The 15,894-nt window shown below is 48.7% G+C and overlaps 1 long non-coding RNA gene across 5 annotated transcripts in view; it reads right to left on the reverse strand.

Annotated features, from left to right (window-relative positions):
- Positions 1 to 15,894, reverse strand: part of LOC137570626 (uncharacterized) — a 117,138-nt gene that overhangs the window by 69,545 nt on the left and 31,699 nt on the right. For 4 of the 5 annotated variants that reach the window (XR_011031121.1, XR_011031118.1, XR_011031123.1 and 1 more), the window contains exon 1: positions 5,361 to 5,415. The exons of the other annotated variant lie outside the window; for it this stretch is intronic. This is a non-coding gene — a long non-coding RNA (uncharacterized lncRNA). Of the gene's footprint in view, positions 1 to 5,360; positions 5,416 to 15,894 lie in introns of those variants that run through there. 5 annotated transcript variants of the gene reach the window in all.

Consider the following 15,894-nt stretch of genomic DNA (forward strand, 5'->3'; position numbering starts at 1 on the left):
ATACTTTATTTCCTTCAAACTTCAGGCCTGCCTCTTTCTATATGAACCATTCTCCTGTCTTTTAGAGGCCTTTCTCCTCCCACTGACTCTTTTATCTTCAAGGTCTTCTTTAGAGGGATTCACTTTCTCTACCTTGAGCAAAAAAGGGAATGGAGCTACACAGCCCACATTATTAAAAGTAGATTGGTTCTTAAAGGGAATCAGAGCTCAGTAAAAGGAAAAATGTTATACATACCTGGGGCTTTCTCCAGCCCCATCCGCTCGTATTGCTCCCACACCGCTGTCCTCCAATGTCAGCAGCTCTGGTACCGGGTCCCCGCACTTCCATCAGTCGGAGCCAGTCTACGCAGGAGAAGTGCACTCTTTGCGCATCTCTCCAGCAGCTGCAGTTGCACTTCTTACGCCAGACTGGCTGCGACTGATGGAAGTGCGAGGACCCAGTACCAAAGCTGCAGACATCAGAGGACGGTGGCGTAGGAGAGATCCGAGCGGATGGGGCCGGAGGAAGCCCCAGGTATGTATATTTTTTTTCCTTTTACTGAGCTCTGGTACACTTTAAGGAAACTTTTCTTGAAGAAGTTACATCAGGTAAGGAGTGGAACAAAGCACTTGGTGTCTATAACTCTTACAGAATTCAGCATATTGAATCGTAAAGTGCCTTTTCACACTAAATAACACAATTGGCAGCAATTGACCAGTCACAATTTTCAACATTTAAACAAGCATGTTTTACCGGCTATTTTAAAAACCTAATACGGCCTATATTAGGTTTTAAAATGCAGCTTTTTGGATTGGCCCAAAATTGAAGTGCACCGATGGAAAAAAACCACTATGATAATTACCATGTTAGTCGCAGGACCCTTCCAATTCGTGAATCACGGCGATGGGTTCTCATCTAACATGTGTATGAAGCTTTGGAGGTCAGATAAATTGTAAATTACTCAAGATAAACATGCTACTACAGAGCATAAACATATTTTTGGGGGATTTTCTTTTTATAAAACAATGTTTAAATGTTTGACATTAGACATACAAAAGCTCAATTCTTCGTTTTTAGTTTTGGATAGTGTGGAGTAAAGATCTCTACCTTTTGGGGAGTTTCACAGGAAGTGGAATTTATCTCTATGGTGCAAATAAAGCATTTTCATAAACATTTTGGGGCAGCACTGACTAACATGCCCGTCTTAAACCACAAGAATTCCAGGTATGACCTTCACAGCTGGGGAAGGGTTTTGTTAAAAGGGAATTACTGGAAATAAATAAATAAATAATAAAAAGCAGATATTAAAGCAGATATTAAGGCGTACACGTAATAAAGACACTACAAAAAAGGGAGCCGAATATTGCAGCCAGTAGAATAGAATTGAATAACCAATATTCTACTACTTAATTCAGATAGTAAACTATCAATAATCTTTATGGATATTTTACTGTCCCGACCTAAGCCTACTCTCACACAGAACCCTCCTCCAGCCGATGCCTAACCCTTAACCCCTCCCTCTGCTGATGCCTAACCCTTATCCCCATTCTACCAAGGCCCGCCTAACCCTTAACCCTTCCTCTACCAGTGCCTAACCCTTAACCTCCTTGCCGGTCTAAAAAATCCGGCAAGGAGGCAGCGCCGCACATTTTTTTAATTTTTTTTTTTTTAAATCATGTAGCGAGCCAAGGGCTCGCTACATGATAGCCGCTAAGCGGCGGCATCCCCCCACCCACTCCGATCGCCTTCGGCGATCAGAGTATGCAGGGAATCCCGTTGAGAACGGGATTTCCTGCAGGGCTTCCCCGGTCGCCATGGCGACGGGGCGGGATGACGTCACCGACGTCATGGACGTCGGGACGTCATAGGGAATCCCGATCCGCCCCTCAACGCTGCCTGGCACTGATTGGCCAGGCAGCGCAGGGCTCTGAGGCGGGGGGGAGCGACTCGGCGCGGCGGATTGCGGCGGATCGGCGGCGAGCGGCGGCGATCGGAAGTTACAAGCAGCTAGCAAAGTGCTAGCTGCTTGTAACAAAAAAAAATTATGCAAATCGGCCCAGCGGGGCCTGAGATATCCTCCTGCGCAGGTTACCCCGAGCTGAGCTCGGGATAACCGGCAAGGAGGTTAACAACCCTCCCTATACCTTCCCACGTGCACTGTAATTGTAGTGTCATTATTTTGTGCACCTAAACAATTAAGCAACAACACAAAAACAATAACACAGTATTATGCTGCTTTAGTAATCAAGCTAATAATTCATGAGTCTAAATTCTGGGACTTCTAGCAGAGACAATGGAGCAAATTCACTGCACAATCAGTATAATTCGCATTACCTAGCTAACACATAGATTGCAATTTGCCCTGGACAGTCCTCTGGTCTAGGACGTATTGTGCAGATGGCAATAGGTGTGTCCCCATCGCACTCCCATGGACCACAGGAGAGTGACAGGGGAGCGAATTGCGGAGTATCCAGATGGTGCAGAAGGACAGCGAGGAAGTGATCATCCTGGAGGGGGCTGGAGGAAGCCCAGGTATATATAATTTTTTTATCCCCTCCCCCCCAAATTAGTCCGACTCAGGTACACTTTAAAAATACAGTATATTACCAACTATAAGTCCAACTAACTGACAGCAGAGATCAATGCTGCTGATTACTGTCTGTGCTACAAAGCCATACACTAAAATGAACCAACTAATATTTGGAATTAATCCAACTTTGACCCTAACCCACAGAGCATGCACAACTCGTTACCACCTCCTTTCCATACGGCTTTACATTGCATTTTAAGCAACAGATTAAATTAATTTATGGAATTCTCACAGGCCTGGAATGTGTTTAATTGGCACACTTTGTAGAAGGCTGGTGTTATTCTTTAAGTGAGTACATGGCAAGGAAATGAGCAGCACTACTTAAAAACAGATAAGTGCCTACCTGCAAGAGAGTGCAAGCCCCACTTGTGGGGTAAAATACACACCTAGCATACATGACCTGTCTACCACTTGGAGGATGTTGGTTTCCTCCTGTAACAGCTTGCATGCAACTTGTTAAGTACTCGTCCCTCCCACTGTGGAGAAGTCATCCTCGATGGGAGGGGACCTAACACTAACTAAATCCTAACCTATGCATATGCATAGCCTGGGTGCGCCACTAAGTAAAATTGAAAATTGCGCAAAAGGTGGATCAGCGCATCACCAGGCTGCCTCCAAATGGCCTCCTATTAGAGGTGCGCTGAGCCCCCCCCCCCCCCCCCCCAGAAACTGCAAACGCACCTTGAACCCAAACAGAAGCTCTGCATATACACCAAAAGCAAGGCTGTTAAGTGGGAGCAGCTGACCAAAAATGAATTAAATTAGTACATGGCAGGGAAATGAGCAGCGCTACTTAAAAACAGATAAGTGCCTACCTGCAAGAGAGTGCAAGCCCCACTTGTGGGGTAAAATACACACCTAGCATACACATGACCTGTCTACCACTGGAGGATGTTGGTTTCCTGTAGGCTAGGTCCACACTAGGCACGGTTGCAGGACAGACATTGCATTCTGGGATCAGGGGAAGATCAGGGGACGTACCACCAGACCGAAAACTGATCAAAGTGCATCAGTTTTGCATCAGTTTCCGTTCAGTTTTAAATGGACAGAAAATGTCTCTATCATTAGGAAGGTAGTGGGAGGATTTTTTGGGCCAATAATAAAGTTCAGGCTATCCGTTTTCTCATCAGTTTTTGTTGCTATTTTGCCTGTGGAGATGGAGATGCGTTTTCTCATTGCTTTTCCCTACCCATCCGTGTATCCGTGGTCTGTGAAAATGCAGCAGATCCGGACCTTCCGTTCAGGTTTTGAAAACGGGTCCCCGCAAACGCAGACGGATCCGTTATTTTTCTTGGGTGAGGATGGGTGCTATTTTTAACATTAGTATCCGGGACTCTGTTTTTCATCAGGGTTGAAAAACGCAGCCACGGCCCACGGATACGTTTCCGGACCTAGTGTGGACTAGGCCTAACAGCTTGCATGCAACTTGTTAAGTACTCGTCCTGTTAAGTGGGAGCAGCTGACCAAAAATGAATTAAATTAGTACATGGCAAGTGGACTGTATGCCTGTGTACTGTTTCACAAATGAAAAATGATTTTTGCAGCACTGGTTATGTCTCGCCCCAAAAGAAATCTCAAAATGTATCAACTATTTACATGACAAGCAATTAATGTGTTTGTCACACATGAAACAAGCCTTTTTCTTTTATGGGTTATAATTACTAGGTGATTTATCTGTTCATTATTACTATTATTCAGAATAATGTGATCTGCACTCCGAGGTGGAGGTTGTACATCAGAGACGATAAAATAAAATAATTGTCCAGGAGACTGAAAAAGGTTTCACAGCAAAGACAAAATGTCAGGTTAAAATAAAATAAGAATGCTGTCTTTCTTTAATAGGATTTTGCTAATCATGTCAGGGTTATGGAAACTTCAAAACAAATTATAGTCAAAACATCTGCAATTCATTATAGAAACATTCACATTTCCTTTCCATTATAAATAATATGTGTACTAAAGCTAAAAGTTTAACAAGCTACAATGATACAAAAACTTTTAAATGATTAACTATTGTTTTGCACAGAAGCCTTCTGCTAGTAAATATTATAATAGCAGACACCTGCATATGTGCAAGCGTGGATTTACATCACAGGCACAGATGTCCTGGCACCCTAGACTTCACCCTCCATTAACCTACAAACTCCCACATAACTGCACTGCAAATGTGCTGGCTGGCTCAGCTGTCACTTCTCCCTAAGTTCACTACAGGTACCTCTTAGTATTAGGTAGCCAGAGTATCCTCAGCATTAAGTAGCTAGTGGTGCCTCCAAGTATTAGGTAGCTAGAGGTGCCCCCGACTGAAGGGACATCTGGTCAGTGGAATGCTGAGACTCGGGTGAGTAACCTCTCATTTACACTCTGTTTGGGCCTCTGCATAGGTAAAGTAGGTGGGAGGCATTTGGGGAGGGGAATGAGCCACCTTTCCATCATCAGGCGCCTGTAGGCATGTGTCTACAGTGCCTTATGCTAAATCCGGCCCTGCCTATATGGCAGGGAATGGGAAGGAGTTTAGCTGGCCTTGCTGTGTAGGCTATGTTGGTGAGTAACTGGCTGACAGATGCCTGTCCTACATATGTCTAAAACATAGCGATACAATAACCACGTGCCAATGTAACTTCTAATCAATGTTGCTTGTATTTCTCCCAGTTCTGTTAGACAACAGTTTGCCCAAATTGGTACTAATGTTCTGGTTTATTCAAGAGCTGAATTCAAATTCCATTGAAGTCAATGGTGGGAAAATTCAGGGATGAACACCTTCTACCCTTTTTTTCTTACAAGAGTACTCACTGAAAAGGATCTATGCAAAGATGCTGACCACCCTCATACTCATATGCTTGCTATTTTGGCAGTTGGACTGAGCAACTGCCATTCAGTAAGGGCTCTTTTAGACTGCAAAACGCAATGTGATTTTACAGCAACTGCGATTTGCACTTTTGCTCAGTCAGCTCGAATCCCAGGCAAAATGCAACATGCACAATGATTCTTATGGTGGATAATCACAGCACAATCACCAGCCCACCACTAGAATCTTACAGCCTGCCACTAAAAGCTTATCACTACCTACTCACCACTAGAATAGGAATATACCAGCCTGCAACTAGAATCCTCTGATTTTATACTATGCTTAATATTTGACCCCACACTTCTTGCTAGGGATGCTCATTCGGATTCCGCAAATTGAAATTTCCGAATTTCCGATCGGAAATCTGAATTTCTGATCGGAAATCGGAAAACGTAACTCAGAAATCGGATTTCTGCAGAAATACTGCATTACTGTAATTCGGTAATTTTAGCCCAATCACAGAACTCGAAATCAATGGACCAATCAGAGAATGCAAAGTCAACTCAGAAGTATTTGGCCAATCAGAGAATGCAAAAAAATGACCAAAAAACCCACTACTCAGAAATTGGTAATCCGAACTCGGAAATTAGAAACCGATCAGAAATCGGTAATCGGCATTGGCGGAAATCGGAATTTCTTCAGAATCCCTACTTCTTGCTAAAGCAGTCTATTCAGTCTTCACAGCTACACGTTCTATGGTGCTCAGAGGTGCACCAGTTGTTTTGAAATCCTAGAAACACCCCTGTCAATTCAACTTTTATAGTCCTATTTAGGGGGTACCTAGGGTGCATTGGCTGGGGAGCCCCCAATAGCTCAAAAATGGCCCTGTCACAAAGTACAGGCAGAAAGCACTTGAAAAGATACACATAGTTGCAAGAATAAATCTGTCAGGCCACAGAACAGAGACAGAAGGTAGTTGGAGGAATTTTTATATTGGTAAGAATAAGTAAAGTAGGCCACAGAGCACAGACAGGAGGCAGTTAGAGGAGTCCTTCTGGTGGTAATCTGTAATACTAATCAAAGGATGCAAGCTGCGTGGACACATTACAACCGTTGCCTACTGCTGGTGTGCAAACATGCAGGCTTTGAGCAGCGGTGGTGCACGGGCAGGCTTTGGGCAGTGGGGGCACTGCAGCAATTGTGCCGTGTGATTTTTTATTTTTTTTTGAGAATTGCGGTAATAGAGATTTTTTTGAGAATCACTGGTAATAAATAAGGTAGGCTTTTTTTGGTTGGGTGGAGGGAGGGAAGGATTCAGCAATTGCCTAGCTTCAGTTTTAGGAGTGATCTAGTAAACCCTGCAAATTTCTGGCAAGCTTATGATAGACATATGATAGACCGTCGTTATTTTGCCAATCTATCCAAGGGATCCATGTTTTATAAAAGTTGGACACAGTTTTCCTAATTTTAGCCCAAATATTTATCTGTGATTTTAATGACAGAGACAGATATTGCTGCCTCCAGCTGACTGCTACCTTACTGTAAATGCATTTTAACAGTAATAATAAGAAAAAAACCTGAAAAAATTCATTATTTCTCAGTTTTTGGCCATTATAGTTTTAAATAATACATGCCTCCATAATTAACCACTTGCCGACCGCCCACAGCCCATGGGCGGCGGCAAAGTGGACGCCTAAAGGACCGCAATACGCCTTCAGGCAGCGCGTCCTTTAGGCATGCCGGGGGAGCGATTGCGTCATTGATGACGCGCGCTTCCCCCGGCAACTGGCTCCGCCCACCCGCCGTAACATCCCGCCGGCCATACGGAAGCGCCGGCGGGATGTTAACCCCGCGATCGCCGCTACAAAGTGTATAATACACTTTGTAATGTATACAAAGTGTATTATACAGGCTGCCTCCTGCCCTGGTGATCCCAGTGTCCGAGGGACCACCAGGGCAGGCTGCAGCCACCCTAGTCTGCACCCAAACACACTGATCTGCCCCCCCCCCGCCCACTGATCGCCCACAGCACCCCTCAGACCCCCCCCTGCCCACCCCCCAGACCCCTGTTTGCACCCAATCACCCCCCTAATAACCCATCAATCACTCCCTGTCACTATCTGTCAACGCTATTTTTTTTTATCCCCCCCCTGCCCCCTGCCCCCTCCTGATCACCCCCCCACCCCTCAGATTCTCCCCAGACCCCCCCCAGACCCCCCCCCCCCCCCTGTGTACTGTATGCATCTATCTTCCCTGATAACCTGTCAATCACCCATCAAGCACCCATCAATCACCCATCAATCACCCATCAATCACCCCCTGTCACTGCCACCCAACAATCAGCCCCTAACCTGCCCCTTGCGGGCAATCTGATCACCCACCCACACCAATAGATCGCCCGCAGATCCGACATCAGATCACCTCCCAAATCCATTGTTTACATCTATTCTCTCCTCTAAACACCCACTAATTACCCATCAATCACCCATCAATCACCCCCTATCACCACCTGTCACTTTTACCTATCAGATCAGACCCTAATCTGCCCCTTGCGGGCACCCAATCACCCGCCAACACGCTCAGATTGCCCTCTGACCCCCCCTTATCAATTCGCCAGTGCATTAATTACATCTGTTCTTCCCTGTAATAACCCACTGATCACCTGTCAATCACCTGCCAATCACCTATCACCCATCAATCATCCCCTGTCACCCCCTGTCACTGCCACCCATCAATCAGCCCCTAACCTGCCCCTTGCGGGCAATCTGATCACCCACCCACACCATTAGATCGCCCGCAAACCCGCCGTCAGATTACCTCCCAAATGTATTGTTTACATCTGTTATCTTCTCTAAACACCCACTAATTACCCATCAATCACCCATCAATCACCCCCTATCACCACCTGTCACTGTTACCTATCAGATCAGACCCTAAGCTGCCCCTTGCGGGCACCCAATCACCCGCCCACACGCTCAGATTGCCCTCAGACCCCCCCCCCTTATCAATTCACCAGTGCATTAATTACATCTGTCCTTCCCTGTAATAACCCACTGATCACCTGTCAATCACCTGCCAATCACCTATCACCCATCAATCACCCCCTGTCACTGCCACCCAACAATCAGCCCCTAACCCGCCCTTGCGGGCAAACTGATCACCCACCCACACCAATAGATCGCCCGCAGATCCGACATCAGATCACCACCCAAGCGCAGTGTTTCCATCTATTCTCTCCTCTAAACACCCACTAATTACCCATCAATCACCCCCTATCACCACCTGTCACTGTTACCCATCAGATCAGACCCTAATCTGCCCCTTGCGGGCACCCAATCACCCGCCTACACGCTCAGATTGCCCTCAGACCCCCCCTTATCAATTCGCCAGGGCATTATTTACATCTGTCCTTCCCTGTAATAACCCACTGATCACCTGTCAATCACCTGTCAATCACCCATCAATCACCCCCTGTCACTGCCACCCATCAATCACCCCTGTCACTGCCACCCATCAATCAGCCCCTAACCTGCCCCTTACGGGCAAACTGATCACCCACCCACACCAATAGATCGCCCGCAGATCCGACATCAGATCACCACCCAAGCGCAGTGTTTCCATCTATTCTCTCCTCTAAACACCCACTAATTACCCATCAATCACCCCCTATCACCACCTGTCACTGTTACCCATCAGATCAGACCCTAATCTGCCCCTTGCGGGCACCCAATCACCCGCCTACACGCTCAGATTGCCCTCAGACCCCCCTTATCAATTCGCCAGGGCATTATTTACATCTGTCCTTCCCTGTAATAACCCACTGATCACCTGTCAATCACCTATCAATCACCCATCAATCACCCCCTGTCACTGCCACCCATCAATCACCCGCTGTCACTGCCACCCATCAATCAGCCCCTAACCTGCCCCTTGCGGGCAATCTGATCACCCACCCACACCAATAGATCGCCCGCAGATCCGACGTCCGATCACCTCCCAAGTGCAGTGTTCACATCTGTTCTCTACCCTAAACACCCACTAATTACCCATCAATCACCCCCTGTCACTGCTACCTATCAGATTAGACCCCTATCTGCCCCTAGGGCACTCAATCACCCGCCCACACCCTCAGAATGCCCTCAGACCCCAGCCCTGATCACCTCGCCAGTGCATTGCTTGCATCTATTCCCCCCTCTAATCACACCTTGAGACACCCATCAATCACCTCCTGTCTAGTGTTGGGCGAACAGTGTTCGCCACTGTTCGGGTTCTGCAGAACATCACCCTGTTCGGGTGATGTTCGAGTTCGGCCGAACACCTGACGGTGCTCGGCCAAACCGTTCGGCCATATGGCCGAACTAAGAGCGCATGGCCGAACGTTCCCCGAACGTTCGGCTAGCGCTGTGATTGGCCGAACGGGTCACGTGGTTCGGACCCGAACGCGCTCTGATTGGCCGAACTGTCACGTGGTTCGGGTAAATAAATACCCGAACCACGTCATATCTCCGCCATTTGTCTGTGGGTTTAGCTTTGGGTAGGCAGGCAGGGTAGTTCGCGCTCCAGCCACGCTAGCCAGGGTCCCCCCCAGTCATTGTGTGTCACTGCTGGGAACAGTAGTACACCGCTCGTTCAGCCACACTATATAGCATTCTGTGTACTGTTCTGTGTCTGCTGGGAACAGTGGTACACCGCTCGTTCAGCCACACTATATAGCATTCTGTGTACTGTTCTGTGTCTGCTGGGAACAGTGGTACACCGCTCGTTCAGCCACACTATATAGCATTCTGTGTACTGTTCTGTGTCTGCTGGGAACAGTAGTACACCGCTCGTTCAGCCACACTATATAGCATTCTGTGTACTGTTCTGTGTCTGCTGGGAACAGTAGTACACCGCTCGTTCAGCCACACTATATAGCATTCTGTGTACTGTTCTGTGTCTGCTGGGAACAGTAGTACACCGCTCGTTCAGCCACACTATATAGCATTCTGTGTACTGTTCTGTGTCTGCTGGGAATAGTGGTACACCGCTCGTTCAGCCACACTATATAGCATTCTGTGTACTGTTCTGTGTCTGCTGGGAACAGTAGTACACCGCTCGTTCAGCCACACTATATAGCATTCTGTGTACTGTTCTGTGTCTGCTGGGAACAGTAGTACACCGCTCGTTCAGCCACACTATATAGCATTCTGTGTACTGTTCTGTGTCTGCTGGGAACAGTAGTACACCGCTCGTTCAGCCACACTATATAGCATTCTGTGTACTGTTCTGTGTCTGCTGGGAACAGTAGTACACCGCTCGTTCAGCCACACTATATAGCATTCTGTGTACTGTTCTGTGTCTGCTGGGAATAGTGGTACACCGCTCGTTCAGCCACACTATATAGCATTCTGTGTACTGTTCTGTGTCTGCTGGGAACAGTAGTACACCGCTCGTTCAGCCACACTATATAGCATTCTGTGTACTGTTCTGTGTCTGCTGGGAACAGTAGTACACCGCTCGTTCAGCCACACTATATAGCATTCTGTGTACTGTTCTGTGTCTGCTGGGAACAGTAGTACACCGCTCGTTCAGCCACACTATATAGCATTCTGTGTACTGTTCTGTGTCTGCTGGGAACAGTAGTACACCGCTCGTTCAGCCACACTATATAGCATTCTGTGTACTGTTCTGTGTCTGCTGGGAACAGTAGTACACCGCTCGTTCAGCCACACTATATAGCATTCTGTGTACTGTTCTGTGTCTGCTGGGAATAGTGGTACACCGCTCGTTCAGCCACACTATATAGCATTCTGTGTACTGTTCTGTGTCTGCTGGGAACAGTAGTACACCGCTCGTTCAGCCACACTATATAGCATTCTGTGTACTGTTCTGTGTCTGCTGGGAACAGTAGTACACCGCTCGTTCAGCCACACTATATAGCATTCTGTGTACTGTTCTGTGTCTGCTGGGAACAGTAGTACACCGCTCGTTCAGCCACACTATATAGCATTCTGTGTACTGTTCTGTGTCTGCTGGGAACAGTAGTACACCGCTCGTTCAGCCACACTATATAGCATTCTGTGTACTGTTCTGTGTCTGCTGGGAATAGTGGTACACCGCTCGTTCAGCCACACTATATAGCATTCTGTGTACTGTTCTGTGTCTGCTGGGAATAGTGGTACACCGCTCGTTCGCCACTGTATAGCATTGTGCTCTGTGTCGCTGCTGGGAATAGTGGTACACCGCTCACCCGTCACTGTATAGCATTGTGCTCTGTGTCGCTGCTGGGAATAGTGGTACACCGCTCACCCGTCACTGTATAGCATTGTGCTCTGTGTCGCTGCTGGGAATAGTGGTACTGTATAGCATTTCTGTACTGCCACTGTACTGCTGCCAGTCAGCGTGTACTGTAAGGATAAGTGAAATGAGGAAGAAATCCGGTGAAAGAGGGAGGGGCAAGGGAAGAGGTGTTTCCCCTGACGGTTCACGTACAGGCCACAGGGGAGCACCCAAGAAAACCCACTCAATACCGCCCATGTTGTCCAGGACAACAACCCTCACAAATCCAAAAGAACAGGACCAGATAATTACTTGGATGACCTCTCAAGCGTCCAGCAGTGGGTTAAGCAGCACCAGCACATCACGCACGAGGTCCGAGTCCTCAGCCAGTTACAAGGAGCCAGTGGGCACAAAGCTGACACAACCGGCAGCGACACCACGCACACAACTGCCAGATAACCAGTCCGATGAATTACCTCAGGACACAATGGGGTATTCGCAGGAGCTATTCCCAGCCCAACAAACTTCCACCTTTCAAAGGTCAATGGAGGAACAGCCAGAAATGTTGTGCCTGGATTCACAACCGTTAACTGTGGGAAATGCACCGCGCACTGAAATACAAGGCGAGTCCGAAGAGGACTCGGAAACCCAAATCCCAGAGCAATTTGGGCAGGAGGGGTTGCAATTGCAGGAGGTCGGCCGACAAGATCTGGAAGACGACGTTGGAGTGTGCTGCGCAGAGGTTGTTGTGGGGAGCTCTACTCCACGGCGGTGGCCCACAATGACATATGACGAGTTTGAGGAGATGGAAGAGGAGGGTATGGACAATGTGGACAGAGACCCAGATTTTGTTTGTGAACGAGAACATCGCCGTCGTAGCAGCAGCACAGATGAGTCTGTTGAAGAACACACTGCTGCACGAGTTCGCCTTGTGCCACAAGGTAGGCGGCGCGCAATTTCAGGCACCACAAGCGTGGAAGTTCAAGTGAGAGGCAAAAGAGGAGCAAACAGAAATCGCCAGCAAGGAGGCAGGTGCTCCAAAGTCTGGGCTTTCTTTGAAGACTGCACTGAGGATGTTACCATGGCGATTTGCAAGGTGTGCAAGACCCGCCTGAGCAGGGGGAAAAATATTAACAACCTCTCCACCACCAGCATGAGCCGTCACATGCTATCCAAACATCCCACTCTTTGGGCAAACGCGTCAGGACAGGGTACCAGAAACAACACTGCCTCCCTTGGGTTCACCAGACTCACCACCAGACCCGCCTCAGCAGCAGCAGTAGCCCAGCCATTGCGTGGTTCACAACATTCACAAACATCAGACGACGCTGACACTGTCACTTTCCGGAGTAGTGCTCTTGAGGTCTCCCAGTGTTCATCAAACACAACAACCAACAGCCCTTCCGTGTGCAGCGCTACGGTTCAGTTGTCTGTGTCGGAGATGTTTGAGCGCAAGAGGAAATTGCCAGCAAATGACCCCCGGGCCGTGGCAGTAACAGCCAGCATAGCCAAGCTTCTGGCCTGCGAAATGCTGCCATATCGATTGGTGGAGACAAACAGCTTCAAGGGCATGATGTCAGTGGCCATCCCACGTTACGTGGTTCCCAGCCGCTACCACTTTGCACGCTCTGCAGTGCCTGAGTTGCATGAGCACGTGGTCAGCAAAATAACCCGAAGCTTGAAGAATGCCGTTGCCTGCAAGGTTCACCTCACCACTGACACCTGGACGAGTGCGTTCGGCCAGGGTCGATACATCTCCCTTACCGCGCACTGGGTGAACCTTGTGGAGCCTGGCAGCGATTCCTCACCTGCTACGGCACGGGTGTTGCCCACGCCACAAACAGCTGCACCGCCGTCCCTCCCACTGGATAACAGCAGCACCTACCTCTCTGACTCCTTCTCCTCCAACGCATCTCAAAGCTGTACCTCACCTGGAAACGCTAACCCAGCAGCAGTAGGATCGTGGAAGCAGTGCAGCACAGCTGTTGGCATGCGTCAGCAAGCGTTGCTGAAGCTAATCTGCCTTGGGGATAAGCAGCACACAGGGGAGGAAATTTGGAGGGGAATAAAGGAACAGACGGATTTGTGGCTGGCACCGCTGGACCTGAAACCGGGCATGGTTGTGTGTGATAATGGGAGTAATCTCATTCGCGCTTTAAGGTTGGCTAAGCTGACACACATCCCTTGCCTGGCGCACGTGATGAACCTAGTAGTTCAGCGGTTCCTGAGGACATACCCAGGCGTGCCCGATCTGCTGTTGAAGGTGCGTCGAGTGTCCAAACATTGTAGAAATTCCAGTACTGCTTCGGGGGCACTCGCCAAGATGCAGGAGCGCTTCAATCTCCCCCACCATCGCTTGCTGTGTGATGTCCCTACGCGCTGGAATTCTACGCTGCACATGCTAGCCCGCTTTTGCGAGCAGAAGAGTGCAGTGGTCCAGTACATGACGGCGCAGTACCGAGGCGCATCCGGCCAGCTGCCAAGCTTCTGTGGATCCGATTGGGCCAACATGTTGGACCTCTGCCAAGTCCTCCAAAATTTTGAGCAATCCACATTGCTTGTGAGCAGTGACAACTCTTCAGTCAGCATTACCATACCACTGCTGTGTTTACTGAAGAGGTCGATGTTAAAAATCAAGGAAACAGCTGTCATGATGCAACTGGGGGAATCTGAAGGAGAAAACGATCAGCGTGATGGTACCAACATCAGGCCATCCGCCTCAGGGAACGCTGGCCCCAGCAGCTATGACGAAGAAGAGGAGGAGGAACAGCTGGAGTTGGAGCAGGAATTTCATGCCACCACTGACGAGGGCCAGAGCGGTGCACGTTGGACTTCCACAATTCAACGCGAATGGTCAGCAGAAGCAGACCAGGAGGAAGGTGACGACTATGATGCATCACAACAACTATCACAACGCTCACAAGAGGATGATGAGGATTCTGGTAGGACTCTGGCACACATGGCTCAATTCATGCTAGACTGCATTGAACGTGACCCACGCATTGTGCGCATTCTGGACAACACCAATTACTGGGTTTATACCCTTCTGGATCCACGGTACAAACACAATGTTCCAAAACTGCTTGAAGAAAGAGTCAGACAGGTCAAAATGGAAGAATACCAGCAGGCCCTTGTGGAGACTTTAGAGAGGAGATTGACATCCTCCCCCTCCTCTAGCCAGTTGTACGCAGACAGACTGACTTCCGCAAACCCAGGACGACCAGGAGGGCAGCAAACAACGCAAGCCGCAGCTAGTACCCAAAAGGGAATGGTATCGGCAGTGTCCTTGGAGTGGGAAAATTTTCTGACACCCATGCAGCCGCAGCCCACTGAACAGCAAGCGTGCAGATCCACCTCCAACACCGATCGCCTGGAGAAGATGGTCAAGGACTACATGTCAGATGGCGTAGCTGTGTCGAACCATCCATCTGCACCCTTCAACTATTGGGTATCGAAGCTAGACACCTGGCACGAACTGGCAATGTACGCAATAGAGGTGCTGGCTTGCCCGGCAGCCAGCGTTATGTCGGAACGCTGTTTCAGTGCTGCCGGAGGCATCGTCACAGATCGGCGTATCCGCCTCTCTACAGAAAATGCAGACCGTCTGACTCAAATTAAAATGAATCAATCCTGGATTGGAAATGACTACGCAACACTCCAGGACCCCAACCAAGTAACATGACCAATGAACATCTGGGATGGTGTTGCGTTTCCGGGCCCTGTTTATTGAACCTCTCATCTGTATTACATTTATGACTGCATGGCGGCAAAAAGCATTGCTGCTATATCCGCACGCTTTTTGTCCACATGCAAGGCCTGGGTTGTTGTGTCTCACAAAGCGTGGCCTTCTCCTCCTGCGCCTGCTCCTGTTCCATCACGTCTGCTGCTGCTGGGTTAGCGTTGCCGCGTGGTCCCTGTTTATTGAACCACTTATCTTTATTACATTTATGACTGCATGGCGGTACAAAGCATGCTATCCGCACGCTTCTTGCCCTCATGCAAGGCCTGGGTTGTTGTGTCTCACAAAGCGTGGCCTTCTCCTCCTGCGCCTGCTCCTGTTCCATCACGTCTGCTGCTGCTGGGTTAGCGTTGCCGCGTGGTCCCTGTTTATTGAACCACTTATCTTTATTACATTTATGACTGCATGGCGGTACAAAGCATGCTATCCGCACGCTTCTTGCCCTCATGCAAGGCCTGGGTTGTTGTGTCTCACAAAGCGTGGCCTTCTCCTCCTGCGCCTCCTCCTGTTCCATCACGTCTGCTGCTGCTGGGTTAGCGTTG

The sequence above is a fragment of the Hyperolius riggenbachi genome, chromosome 4, assembly GCF_040937935.1.
Source record: "Hyperolius riggenbachi isolate aHypRig1 chromosome 4, aHypRig1.pri, whole genome shotgun sequence".
NCBI classification, from domain to species: Eukaryota; Metazoa; Chordata; class Amphibia; order Anura; family Hyperoliidae; genus Hyperolius; species Hyperolius riggenbachi.